This window comes from Panthera pardus, unplaced genomic scaffold (assembly GCF_024362965.1).
Source record: "Panthera pardus isolate Hobbes unplaced genomic scaffold, ASM2436296v1 HiC_scaffold_24, whole genome shotgun sequence".
In the NCBI taxonomy this organism is placed as follows: Eukaryota; Metazoa; Chordata; class Mammalia; order Carnivora; family Felidae; genus Panthera; species Panthera pardus.
In genome coordinates this window covers 65,771,890-65,786,321 of record NW_026526810.1, presented here as the reverse complement: position 1 = coordinate 65,786,321, position 14,432 = coordinate 65,771,890, and the positions used below count along the sequence as shown (strand labels likewise).

At 44.6% G+C, this 14,432-nt stretch overlaps 1 long non-coding RNA gene across 2 annotated transcripts; it reads left to right on the top strand.

Moving 5' to 3' along the window:
• The first annotated feature begins 612 nt into the window (after positions 1 to 612).
• Positions 613 to 13,940, top strand: LOC109255656 (uncharacterized). 2 transcript variants are annotated; one of them, XR_002075324.2, is made up of 3 exons: positions 613 to 967; positions 10,254 to 10,356; positions 13,772 to 13,940. It is a non-coding gene; the product is annotated as an uncharacterized LOC109255656 (long non-coding RNA). The 2 variants fall into 2 exon arrangements; XR_002075325.2 differs by lacking the exon at positions 13,772 to 13,940 and adding an exon at positions 12,412 to 12,709.
• Positions 13,941 to 14,432: the final 492 nt, after the last annotated feature.

Here is a 14,432-nt window from a genome sequence, read left to right as displayed (position 1 = left end):
GTCTTTAAGAGCTCATAGATGTCTAGCATGGTGGAGGCCGTGTATGGGGGCGAGATAGCTCTTCTTTTGATTGGAGAGAGGAGGCCACAGAACGTTTCCTCAAACAGACCTGGAGGTAGCTGCAACTCATGTGACTGAATGGAGTAAGCAGGATGGTGCCTAGCTGCCCTGAAAAGAGTGGGCAAGCACCAGGCAACGACGCAGATTAGGTTCTGCCTCAGTGGACCTGCCGGGGCCCACAGGTTCCCTCTCTGGATCAGCCTCTGCCTTGCATCTCACCCAGAACAGTTCCAGGAGAATGCTGAGCACGAGGCAGGGAGGCGCCCTGGAGTTGGAGATAAGAAGAGTACATACCAAACGGGCACTCACAGAAGCATGGGACTTTCCAAGGGAAACAATCTGCATGACATTGGTCAGGCAAAGTGCCCTGACAGTAAAAAGTCGTTCATGCAAAACATTAGTTGGTGCTGGCTATATTCAGAGCCATACTGATTACACTCAGGCTATGGAATGGTTTCCAGGGTGCCATGCACAGAACACCCAGGAGTACAGGTTCTGGATTCTGACCTGGATTTAAATCCCGACTCTCCTATTAACTCACTGTGGAACTTTGGAAGCAAGTGCCTTATTAGTCACTATGCCTCAGACCCCTGGGTGGACTGGGTATCCTAATAACAGCACCTACTTCCTAGGATTAGAGAGAACATCTATAAAGTGCTTGGGATGTCACATAGTCAGGGCTCAGTCAGTGTCAACTGTTATTATTCAGCATGGCCGTGTTGGGTCCTCTTTGACGAGCCCGACACTCCTCATTTCCCAACAACTCGGCTACCTTAAACAGACCCCAAGTTCCCACAGGGCTGAGAAGCATCTACTCTTAGATTTTCCTGGTCACCCAACTGGAGGGGTTTCCAGACTCTCAGGAGCTTCTTGCCTCTCTAGCCTCATCAGAACACCAAATTCTCAGGTGAGAGGACTCTGACCCTTGCTGTTGGGTTCTGCGGGTGATGGGGCAAGGGAATCATTCTATGGAAATGGACTTAGAGTCTCTCCTCCTGTTCTTTTCCTCTTGAGCTAAAGGTGTAGCTGTGGCTGATAAGATTCATTTAGGTCAAGCACAGACAGTCTGGTGGATCTGCTGGATTAACTTTCATCTACATTCCAGAGTAACATCCCTACGTGTCCCAAGGACTTGGTATAAGCCTTTTTGGGGAGACTTGGTGACTCAGTGCGCATCTAGTACAGGCCTGGTGTATTTGGATTGTTTCCTGGTTTCTATGGAATTTTGAAACTTGGAATCCCAAGTACTGATCCACCGAGGGAAGTTTTCCCCTCTCTGGAGAGAGGTTGTGGGGCTTCTCCAGAGACTCATTACAACACTGTGATAACAAGGCCCCAGCCACTTCAAGTCCCTCGGTTGTTGATTGCTCTAATTTTAAACTGGGAAGTGTAACAAGTAAGTAAGTAAATAAATAAATAAATAAACAAATAAATGAAATTGGAAGTGTAGGAGCACCTGGCTGGCTCAGTTGGTGGAGCACGTGACTCTTGATCTCAGGGTCGTGAGTTAAAGCCCCACACTGAGCGCGGAAACCACTTTTAAGAACTTGGGGTAAAATAAGTCAGTCAGAAAAGACAAACACCATATGGCTTCACTCATATGGGGAATTTAAGAAACAAAACAAATGAACAAAGGAGAGAAAAAAAAGAGAGGCAAACCAAGAAACAGACTCTTAACTATAGAGAACAAACTGATAGTTACCAGAGGGGAGGTGGGCAGGGCGATGGGTTAAGTGGGGGATGGGCATTAGGGAGGGCACTTGTGATGAGCACTGGGTGTCGTAGGTAAGTGATGGATCACTGAATGCTACTCCTGAAAGCAATAATGCACTGTATGTTAACTAGCTGGAATTTAAATTAAAAGTTGGGGAAAAAAACAAACAAACCCTGGAGACTTGCCCTTTTCTCTTCCAATTGCAAAGCATAGTAGCTTTGGAAAAGTTTAATGAGTCTGGTTGAGGGAGTGAGGGGAAAATGGCAGGCAAACTGTTTCCAAGGGCAGGATGGGTGGGTTATGACCATGGGCATTGTGTGGCTATGGTGCATGGGTGTGGACCATGCTCTGGGAGCTGCAGGATAATTCCTCCTCTGTCCCTTTCTTAGGAGTCTCTGCCTGCCCCTTGGTCACTTCATTCCCCAGGCCCATTGAACTTGCTCTAGTCGTGGTGGCCGTCTTGTTCTTCAGCCACACCCACTCACATCCATCTCAGGGCTTGGGCCCCACCCCTTGTGACATCTGCTCACTGTCACCTCTTTAGATGGTCAGCCCTTTAGACAGGGCTTTCCCTGTCTATCTTATGTATAGTAGATCCCTCCTTGTCATTCTCTGTCCCCTTCCGCTGCTTATTTACTTTTTATTCATGGCACTACCTGATATTTTATTTATGTATTTATTTTTGTCTGTCTTTCTACTGGATGGAAAACTATGACAACAGGGACTGGCCTATATGCTGCTGTATCCCCTAGGCTTAGAACAGTGCTTGACATAGAGTAGGTGATGAATAAATATTTTTTTTTTATAAAAGTGAGAAAACAACATACCTCTTGCCCAGAGGAGTCTTTGCATGGAGCAGAATAGTTGTGGGGTGCCGCCAGAAGGGGAGACATGAACACTATCTGCAGCATTTTGCAGGGTTTTGGGCATAAGATATAGGGGTGCCTTTTGAGAAGGTGACGTGAGGCATGAGAAAACCAAAGGTAAATCACTTAGGCTAATTCGTGTCCTAAGGGATGATTGGTCTCTCTCTTAGAACTAGCACCAGTTAACTCAAGATGTCCTCAGCACCTCTGGTTGCTCCACTGAGACCAGTTTAATATGTTCTCATCCCTGGGCCTCAAGAATGGGACCTAAAGTGATAAGAAATGTGGAGGATGGATACTCGAGAATATAGACCTGTTTCCAGCCAGACAAGGCCATTCCTTGTTCAATTGTTTTTTTTAACGTTTATTCATTTTTGAGAGATCATGAGTGGGGAAGGGGCAGAGAGAGGGAGACACAGAATCTGAAGCAGGCTCCAGGCTCCATGCTGTCAGCACAGAGCCTGACACGGGGCTTGAACTCACGAACTACGAGATCATGACCTGAGCCGAAGTCAAACGCTCAACCAACTGAGCCTCCCAGGCACCCCTGGACCATTCCTTGTTCAAAGCGTACCTAACAGAAGTTCTCTCCCCACTCCTCCCACTTTCCAATTACTACTTTCTCTTCAAGACCTAGTTTAAATTCACTTGTGCAATCTTCCCAGCCATGGGGAAGAACAACTTTCCCTTCCTCTGAACTCCTTTAAGTCTTACTACTCATACATTCATGATGTTTTTAGCTATGAACAAATGGGGCAACTCAAGTCATTAACTCTAAAGTCTTTTTCTTTGGCTTCTCAGATCTTTAAATGCCACCCTTCTCTTGGGTGCTTAAAATCACAAGCCTGGATCCTGATGAGCAACCTGAAAATTCAGTAGCTTACTGGATCCCCTCCCACATGATTCCCAGAGGATGCTCCCATTTTCTGCCAATCTCTGCTGGTTCTGCAGTTGGCCGGTCTTCCGGCCATCCTGTGACCACCTCCTCCAACTGCTACTCTTTTCCCAGGCCTCCAAACCCACGTGCAAACAAAGGCCCCTCTGTTATCTGTCCAAATACATCAGAGACAAGCTGTAGCACCTACCAAAACTTCATGGAAAGCTTTGGGATAATAGGAGGAAATTCTAGTGTAGAAAAGGGGTGTGGAGTGGGGGGAGGATGGATTCAATAGAGCAAGATACAAACAACAAGAGGAGATTATTATTCTTGGAGTCCACCGGCCACAAATCTACACAGGTGTTTTTTATTATGTTTCTTTTACACTATCCTCATCCCTCATTCTGGTGCCATGTTGCTACAGAATCTACTTTCAGCCACGTAATGCCCTCCCCATACCTCTCTCTGCTCCATTCATTCCTGGGTGCAGGATCCTGATCCCTGAAGCCCAGGGAGAAGTGAAAACCCCATCTGGGCCCAAGGACACCTTCTGTTCTGTAGACATGGATTTCTTTCCCCAGTGTAAGCCATCTCAATGTCATGAGGAACAGTGTAGCTCAGCATGGTTTTAAACCATTGAGGACATTATTTAAGCTTTACTGCCATAAAGCCATTGAAGTGTTTTCCCCAAACAAGCTAACAAACACAGTCTAGTCCCCAACTGAATTAGAAAATTACTGGTAATTTAAAAATAACTTGCCCTAGCTTCTGGTCATTAGATTAAAAAAAAAAAATATTGTGGTTCAAGCTCATTAGAACACTCTGATACGTTTTTCCCCCTTTAAATGTGTTTCATATCTTGTAGAAATAAGCAGAATAGTATAGCATCTAGGAAGAGAGTGGTGGTATCACCCAAGAGACGGCCCAAGGAGATCTGTCCTTCCCCCTTTTTAGAACATTTTTTTAATGTTCATTCATTTTTGAAAGAGAGAGAGACAGAGAGACAGAGAGAGAGAGAGAGAGAGAGACAGCATGAGCAGGAGAGGGGCAGAGAGAGGAAGACACAGAATCTGAAGCAGACTCCAGGCTCTGAGCTGGCAGCACAGAACCCAACTCAGAGCTTGAGCTCACGAACTGTGAGATCACGACATAGGCCTAGGTCGGATGCCCAACCGCCTGAGCCATCCAGGTGCCCCTGTCTTTCCTTTTTGAAGCCCTAAAGTGTTTCTGGGGGTGGGTGGTTCATGTTTGAGAGGGAGTCACACTAACAAAAATGTACTTAAATAACGAACATTTCAGAATGACATTTTATTAATCTCTGTCAGAAATAGGACTAGGAGGCCAGAAATGCTCTGTCCAGTGCATTCACTCCCCCTGCCCTCTTCCTTGTCTAAACCACTCGCTGAGATCTCTTTCACCCCTCATAACAGAGAAGAGTGTTCTTCCATCCCCAGTCTGTGTGCGTTTAGTCTGGAGAAGTCTCAGGAAACAGCCAGTACCTTAGAAAGAGATCAAAATATGCTGCCCATCAGGGAGTAGACAGTGGTCTGCCTACCAGATGAGCCCAAAGTCATCCAAAATTTCAGGAGCAGTCACCTCCTGGATAAAACTATCCTTCCTGGGGCTGAGCCCCTGGGAACCACGAGTCGACGGCCATGATGAGATGTACTTCCCTCCTCTACCGCCAGGGGTCTGCCATGAGCTGGTGAGGAAGGGAGTCAGGAGCACAGCAAAAGGTTAGAGACACTGAAGAGGTGCTGTAAGTACTTGGGTACTTGCCAAGAGCTCAGAAATGAAGGAAATGGATGGTCCCAAATCACTGGTTTTTAACCGTTTTGAGTCACAAATCCATTTGAGAATTTCCTTTTCCCCTTTTACCCATTTCCCCTTCCAATCTATATAGATGCACTAGTTTGGATGTAATTTAAGGGATTTCCCAGAACACCCTGAAGTTCATCTATGAACCTTCTGCTCTAGACTATTAACTCTTGGAGGGCAAGGACTGGGCTTGTCCTCGGATGTGTGTTCAGTGCCTGCTAAAAGTGCCTGACATATAGGCGGTGTCAATAAATGTTTGTTGAGTGGTAAAGAATGGAAGCAAACCTGCACTTGCCCGTCAAAGGCCAGTCTGGGCTGTGCAAATGCCAGTGGCATCAGCACCTCAAGAGGCTTTTGTAGTGACTCCCTGTCCCTATTCTTGCTATGAAAGCCGGGGCTGATGGAGTGTGAGCCTTTTGCTTCTCTACCCTCTGATCCTGACCTAGTCTGGTGATCTGAGACATGTAGAGTCAATGGTGGTTGCAGGAAAGAGGTGAGAAGTGAGACTTTCGAGTGTTCTCACAGTGCTACCCAGTTTTTACCATTTATTCTAAATACTTCTCTGAAGCCAATCTGAAGTTATTTATGCTTGCTGCATTTACCCAACACCTTAGGGTCTATTGTGTTGGAGGAGGGTGCTTGATAGATGTTGAAGTCTTTGAAGCTAAATGAGCATCTGGGGGGCCTGGGTGACTCAGTCGGTTAAGCATCTGACTCGATTTCGGCTCAGGTCATGATCTTACAATTTGTGAGATCGAGCCCCGTGTGGGACTCTGTGCTGACAGTGAAAAACCTGCTTGGGATTTTCTCTCTGCCCACCCCCTCAAAAATAACCATTAAAAAAAATTAGCATCAGAGTTCCAGTCCCTTTTCGCCCCTAGGAGAGTTCTCAAATTTATATACACACTGATTTATGTAAACAGATATGAGGGGGCACTTTTTGCCTCTATTTGTTGCAGAACTCAAGGCACTAGTGTAAGTGGGTGCTCTGAGAAATGGGCTCAGGGGGCATGCCAATGGTGCCAGGCTGGTGATGGATGCTCTCTGCTCTTCCCAGCTGCACTGGAACCCCAACTCCTACCTGGCCAAAATATGTGGCTAGTCCAGCTTAGTGGTAGACATTTTGCTGTGGTTATTTTTTTATAATTGCTCAATGACTTTTTCTCTGGTTCTTGTTCTTCATAACCTTTTCATATATTGGAACTGCTGACACTCCTACCATCTTGGATTTTTCCTCCCCTGCTTGCTAACCCTGCATAATTCTGTTTCTGCTGCTTTGCTTTCTGACTACTCTTCTTGTTCCCTGTGGTGACACCTTCTTCTGCCTTTTAACTGAAGGCCCTCACTGAGGTTCCATTTTTTTTTTTTCCCTTCTCTACATAAGCTTCCCCAGAGTATATGGTTTCAGATTCACTTGCTTGCTCCCTTACTCCTACTCACTCACTATGGAGTCCCTCATGTCTCTGATATATTACCAGGATTAGGGAATACCAACGTTAATAAAATCTGCCTTCAGGGAGTCATATAACTGAGATCCTGGCTCTTTCTGCACGCATCCCAATGCTCATTGCTTTCTAGTGAAAGACTCTAAGTTATTTAAGCATGCTCAATTTAAATCTCATATCTTCCATGAATCCTTTGCCTGCACCTCCCAACTTTTACTGGTTTTCTTTCTATAAACTCATCAGGAGAGTTGGCTTTTATTCCTTCAATACTTTGTTACCTTAGGTGACTCTTGACTTGTGTTGGGCTTGTGTGTAGAATGAGGGAGCTTGTAACACTAGGACCCTTCCATCTCCAAACTTCTATGGTTTGATGATCACATACAATTGGAGGGAGGTGGTGGCTAATATAAAACAGCAATTATATAGTGAAGCTAATGCGTTAAAAAACAAACAAACATAAGTAGCATCCTCCTGCTAGTGCATCATAGAATTGTTTCTTTGGTCTGGAAAATATTTGCCTTTGTCACTTATTATAGTTAGCTTAGTTGTCAGAACCATTAACATGCTCAAGTATAGGAAAAGCAGGCATGCGAGTGGCTGGAGTTTAAGCAGGATAAAGTGGCAGCCTGAAACTTTCTGGAAGGATTATCCTCATATAGATAATGTTGTAAAACCATTGACCTTAACAATAATTTGTGCCTTACTCTATAAATTTATGAATGTAATTCATGTTAAATAAATTTCTGTAGAGTAAGAATTCTGCTTTGGATTTAAAAAAATCACTTTTGGCTGAAAAAGTGATATTGTTTCCTCAGTCATCATACTTTGAATTTAAAAAACAGAGGCCCACTTAAGCTAGATGACTAAGGGCGTGCATGTGTGTGTGTGTGTGTGTGTGTGTGTGCGCAGGTGTGTGTGTATGGCAATGAAGATAAGTCACAAATAGCATGGTTGATTTCCTCAAATATAAGGTTGAGCAAAGATGTCCAACACAAAATAATACATGCTTTATTATTCAATTTATATGAATTTCAAAGAGAAGCAAAACTAACCCATGGTGTTAGAAATCAGGAGGAGGGTTACCTTTGGGATGGGGGAGGCAGCTTGAAAGGGACATCTGGGGTGCTAGTCCCATTCTATCTCTTGATCTGGGTGGTGATTACATGAGAGTACTCACCTTATGGTAATTCACTGAGCCTATGCTATATATGTGTTATATTTAAATAAAAAATATTTAAAGCGCTCAAGTTTTACATTGTGGATTCCTGATTCCAAGTGCAAGAAAAGTATGTCTAAAGAGGGACAACCCAATTTAGGCTTCAGCAAGAAGGACAAGAGCTGGGCTCTGGAAATAAGGTGCATGAACACTTTCCCAATGGTAAGACACATGGGGGCACAGGACCAGTTTGGGGCAGAGTGAAGATAATGGCTAGATTGAAGTAAATGATGTGTACGGAGTGTGTAAGGTGGGAGCTAAGGTTGGGGGGTAAGTTTTGGAGAGACTAGGCGTGGGGTTGTTGAGTGCCAGGCTCAGCAGCTTGGATTTTTTTCTTTTGGAGAGTGGAAAATCACTGAAGATTTGGCATTTTGATAGCAATACTTCAGGATGTTAGGGAGGAGGGTATTGGGTAACATAGAGTGGCAGTTGGACTCAACTGTTATAATGGCACTGGAGAGGGGGCAGATGGAGGACAGTGCACTGGAAGATTCTCTGAGATATGTCCGGTGGTATTAATCTTGTGCCTACTCTAGTTCTTGCTAGTGTAGACATGTTTGGGTTTGCTTTCTTTCCTAAGTGGGCTTCAGGGGCATTAGGTTCAGGTAATGGCAGTTCAGAAACAGCTTTGTAAATTGTGCCCCCAAGGACCCCCCACAATTGGATCCTTCTCAGAAAGTGCATGCTCTTACCTGAACCGAACTTGCCCCACTTTCTCCCAGTGGGGTCTAAGCACGGGACCCAAATATGAGACTTTCCCATAGGATTGCCCCTTTTGGTACTGAGAGTGCAGAGCCTGTTTGTGGGAGTAGAAACCTCAGCATGACAGTGCCCAAGCCTGGGCTGCCCTGTGCACGGGACATGCTGAGGGCTGGCCAGTCTGCCTCATTTAGGCTAATGTGAGTATTGCCGAGTCCCCTCTGTGAGAGTTGTTCTGAGTATTGCTGACCCCTCTGTAGAATGCAGATGGTGGAAGACAGGGTCGATTCCTTATCCCAGGAATCCTAGGCAAGCAAGGTTGAGCAAAATTCCCATGTAGAGAGGTAGCTTCTCTTTGTCTTTATTTGCAGTAACTGACTAAGCCACCCAGGTGCCCTTAGCTTTTTAAATATAAATTTTGACATGTGCCAGAGAATAAATTTAACACGTTAAACACGCAGGCCTAAAATGGTGTGTCATTTAGATCCAGTCCTCAAACCAGGGCTTGATACCTAATCTAATTGCAATTTCAACCTCCCCCAGAAACATAGTCTTAACCTATCATTCAGGAATTTTTCCATCAGCGCCAATGAGTCTGCCCTGTGAGTCTTCTCCATGGCTCTAAGGAAGATGAGGTAATCTGTATTGATAAGACCCCTTGCTTTTCCCCTATCAGGAAAAGTTGCCTTGCCTGGAACAATCCTTTTCTTTTGCTAATAACTTTCTTTCCCTACCTTTCTTCTATAAAAACCTTCCATTTTGTACATCTCCTCAGACCCCTTCTTGTTGCCAAATTCATGAATTGTGTATTAAAGACAATCAGATCTTTAAAATTTACTCAGTTGTGGGGTGCCTGGGTGGCTCAGTCACTTAAGCGGCCAACTTTGGCTCAGGTCATGATCTCACGGCTTGTGGGTTTGAGTCCCCCGTTGGGCTCTGTGCTGACAGCTCAGAGCCTGGAATCTGCTTCAGATTCGTGTCTCCCTCTCTCTCTCTGCCCCTCCCCTGCTCATGCTGTGTCTCACTTTCTCAAAAATAAATAAACATTAAAAAAATGTTTTTAAAAAATAGCAAGTAGATTGGAGGAATAAAATGGAGGATCCAAAATAGATCCCATTATGTGTGAAAGTTTCTCAAAAATAAATAAACAAAAAATAGTTTTAAAAAATTTTACTCAGTTGATAAAAAAGTAAATAAATAAAAATAAAATCTACTCAGTTGAATATTTGTTATTTAACAAAATACATACTGGAGTCTAAATTATAAAGCTTTCTAATATACTGAATCCCAATGAACCCACTACCTGAATCCCAAACTGAGAATTACTCATGTGGGTTCCTCCCCTAGTGTATGCCCTGCCTCCCACCCCGGAGATAACCACTGTTCAGAATTTTGTGTTTATTATGACCATTCTGGGCTGACCATTCTGGGCTGACTGCTGCAGGGGTTGTAGCTTGGTTTCCTTGCTTGGTTGCTTCAGAGTTTGTGGGCCAGATTCTACCGTCGTATGTGGTCTGGCTATTGGCCATTTCTATATTCAGTGTCTCTGTTCTTACAGCATTGCAAGTTCCTGTAACATTTTACAACTTAAGTTGATGGGCAATCCTCCCAAAGCTGACACCCATATCCTGTGGGTAACAGATGATGAAAGGTGAGCTCAGGTAAGTGGAATTTAGTTGGGGGTTAGCAGGCCAGGAGTGGGAATTGTAGAAACTGAGGCGGCCTTGCATGTACCGAAGAGCCTGCTCCCTCTGAGTGGACTCAAGCTCCAAGATTTAGACCCTTTGGCTGGGAGGGCCTGCCCAGGGCACCCCTGGCACTAGAGGCAGCTTACTGTTGCAATGCATCTCAGAGCAGTTAAGGCTCTGAGGCCCACGAGATTAGAGACAGAACAGGTGTCTGGGGTCAGATTAGTGGAGAGAAGGAAGGTAGGGCCCTCTGCTTCCCTGTAGGACACTGAGAGGGCCTCAGAATCATGTCCCCTCTGTGGAAAGTTTCACCTAAAACATCTGGACGTTCATGAGCTGTCAGTTGTCTTTCTTTCCTAGCTCCAGAAACTCTTTAAAACACTGACCAAAAGTTTCTGGGTTTGGATTTAAAAATAGCAACACATTTCTAAGTCCCCACTGGGAACTTTTAGCCAAGCACTTACATTCTCAGCTCACTGAAAAACCTTCTTTCTTTTAGGCCTGTTCATTCTTCGTGGGTTTAGTGTGCTAGTCTGTCTTCCCCAAGAAGAGAAGTGCCACTGAGGGCAGAAAACGTGGTGTTACAGGTTTCTGGGTCCTTGGGCCTTTTTCTCCAGGAACCTACATTAGGGTTTCTCACACTAGATATGTCCAATAGATGTTTATCTAATATTATTTTTTTTAACATTTATTTATTTATTTTGAGAAAGAGAGAGAGAGAGAGAGACAGCATGAGCACACAAGTAGGGAAGGGGCAGAGAGAGAGGGAGAGAGAATCCCAAGCAGGCTCCATGTTGTCAGCACAGAGTCTGATGCCAGGCTTGATCCCTCAGACGGTGAGATCATGACAGGAGCCAAGATCAAGAGTTGGGTGCTTAACTGACTGAGCCACCCAGGCAACCCAAGAGATGGTTTTTCTGCGTGAAAACTTTGCTTCAGTCAGTCTATATTTACTTTCACTTTTGCACTCATTCCATTTCTTTCTTTTCTTCTTTTTTTAAAAAAAATTTTTTTTTAATGTTTTTATTTATTTTTGTGACAGAGAGAGACAGAACATGAGCAGGGGAGGGCCAGAGAGAGAGGGAGACACAGAATCGGAAGCAGGCTCCAGGCTCTGAGCTGTCAGCACAGAGCCCGATGCGGGGCTCGAACCCACAGACTGTGAGATCATGACCTGAGTCGAAGTCGGACACTTAACCGACGAGCCACCCAGGCGCCCCTCTTTTCTTTTTTTTAAGTAAGCTCTAGGCCCAACATGGGGCTTGAACTCATTACCTTGAGATCAAGAGTCTCCTGCTCTACCGACTGAGCCAGTCTGGTACTCTATACATTCATTCCACTTCTAAGACCCAATGGGAAGTAGGTTTTCCCCTTCCTCAAATGACAGAACCTTAAAAATGGCCTGCCATCTGGTCCCAGAAAGCCTGGGGATTGGAGAAGTGTGTCCAAGTGGCCCCCAGCAGTGCTCTCCATTCATTGATGTGACTTCCTTTTCCTAAGGTATTCCCACTGCCCTCATTTGCCTTGGGCCTCCATGAATCCTCCTCCCAGCCCCAGAGGGCTGCTCCAGGCTGCAGCAGACAGAGCCTGGGGAGCTCCCAGGCCTCCAAAGATGTATGAGCCCATCTGATCACTTGGCAGCTGTTGGGGAAATATAATTAAAAACCAAGTCCCCTGCCAACCCAAATAGCCTCTCCACAAAGGTAGAAGAGAAAGAAAACGACTTGACTATTAAGTAAGGATGAAACCAGAATGTGGTTTTTTTTTTAAGTTCACTTATTTATTTTTGAGAGAGAGAGAGGCAGAGAGAGAGAGAGGGAGAGAGAGAGAATCCCAAGCAGGCTCCACACTGTCAGAGCAGAGCCCGACCTCAGGAACCACCGCGAGATCATGACCTGAGCCAGAATCAAGAGTTGGACACTTAACTTACCGAGCTACCCAGGCGTCCCGAAACCTTAACGTGATTGAAGGAGGACCTCTGCTGCCTCCATTTTGACCTCAAATTTCTAGTTGGGTTTGTCTTTTCAGCCTGTCTCTTGGCTCGAGTGGAAGACCCTGAGGGCAAAGCAACCCCTGATGGGAACAGAAACCACCCTCTCAAGTAACTAGACTGCCCTGAGCCACAAGTCACAGCCAGTGATTGACTCTGAGACAGTGATTGATTTGACCTTCACTGCCCACCTGCAAGTATCCACCCACCTTTGCCTCAGGTTTTCCTTATATAAACCTGGAATTATTTTTGGCACTTTGGAGATAGTCTTTGAAACGCTAATCCACTGTCTTCCCAGTGTTGGCTGGATGGTAATAAATCCTTGTTTTACCTTCACTGGTCTCTCTGCCTTTGAATTTTTTCAGCAGCAAGTGGCTGAACCTAGTCTGTTTGGGATCCCCTGAGTTAGGGGCTCTCACACCCTTGAGCCCTGGCTACTTGATGAATATCCCAGGCAATCCTCTAAAGAGACTGTGAAGACAGAAATAAATCCCACCCTTTTATATAGCCCAGTAGGTTCAACGAATTGCACATTTTGTCAAGATAAAGAATGAGTGGGGAGCCTGGGTGGCTCAGTTGGTTAAGCTTCTAGCTTCGGTTCAGGTCATGATCTCACGGTTCGTGGGTTCGAGCCCTGCATCAGGCTCTGTGCTGACAGCTCCGAGCCTGGACCCTCCTTCGGAATCTGTGTCTCCTTCTCTCTTTGCCCCTCCCCCACTCATGCTCTGTCTGTCTCAAAAATAAATAAACATTAAAAAAAAAAAGATAAAGAACGAGTCCTCAAGAGAACTTGACAGCTCCATTTGTCACGCATAGTTCATCCTAAATTCACTTGGTAATTGGGGTGACCATCTGTTAGCTAACTGGCTTTAATAACAAGAGGTAGTTTGGGAGTGAAGGAGATGGGGTGCTGACTTTCTTGAAGATTACACTTCAAGGAGACGATTTCCAGGTCATTAAGAAAGACATTATGGGTGGGGTGCCTGGATGGCTCAGTTGGTTGGGTGGCTGACTCTTGACTTCAGCTTAGGGCATGGTCTCATGGTTTGTGGGTTCGAGCCCCACATGGCGCTCTGTGCTCACTGCGCGGAGCATGCTTCGGATCCGTCTCCCTCTCTCTGGCCTTCTCCTGCTCGTGCTCTCTCTCTCTCTCTCTCTCAAAAATAAATAAATGTCAAAAATTAAAAAAGGCATCATGGGTTACAAAACTGGCCAGAGGCTCATTTAGATTTTTAGAAGATTTGTATTATATATTTCAAAGAGACAGAGAAAGAACTTACACGTCTTTTTAAAGTAAATGTCTAAGAAAAGGGAGAAGGGAGAAGTCTCTTGGTTGATTTTCAGCAGGGAAAATTAAGCCTCTTCCTTTTTTTTTTTTTTGCATTTGTCTTTACATAGCCAGCCCAGGGAGCCCAGTCCACAGTGCTCTCTGCTTCCACCTGCTCTGTCAACCCTAGGTATGTATTTGTGCTAGACCTTGTGTAAAACAAGGCAAGCAGACCTGCTTCCGGCCTCAAGGGCTCACCCCTGAAACCAACAACACGAATGTAAGTCAAAATTAGGATCACCTTTGACTGGAGAGCTTTTTTGTCTTTAATCATAAAAGTACACACTCGTTGCCAAATTTCAGCCAGTAGAAAAGTGTATAAAGGGAAACATGAGAGTCTCACCAGCCAATTCCACTCTGTAGCAGCAAAAATTGTTAAACATATTTTATGTTTATGGGACATACCCATAGTTATTCACACACAAGTAGCTTTTATTTTACAAAAATGGAATGGTGTTACATGAACTGTCCACAACTTGATATTTTAAAATATCTTTGCATGTCAGTACCTATAAAACTACATAATATATATATTTTTCCATAATATAATTTTAGATGTCACTTTTATAGCCAATGGACACTGAGATTCATAAATGGTTCTAACATTTATTGGCATAAATTTTGACTATTAGGATTCATGGCTCCTAGTATATGCCCATTTTATTTATTTTATTTTATTAAAATTTTTTGTTAATGTTTATTATTTTTGAGGGAGGGAGAGAGACAGAATGT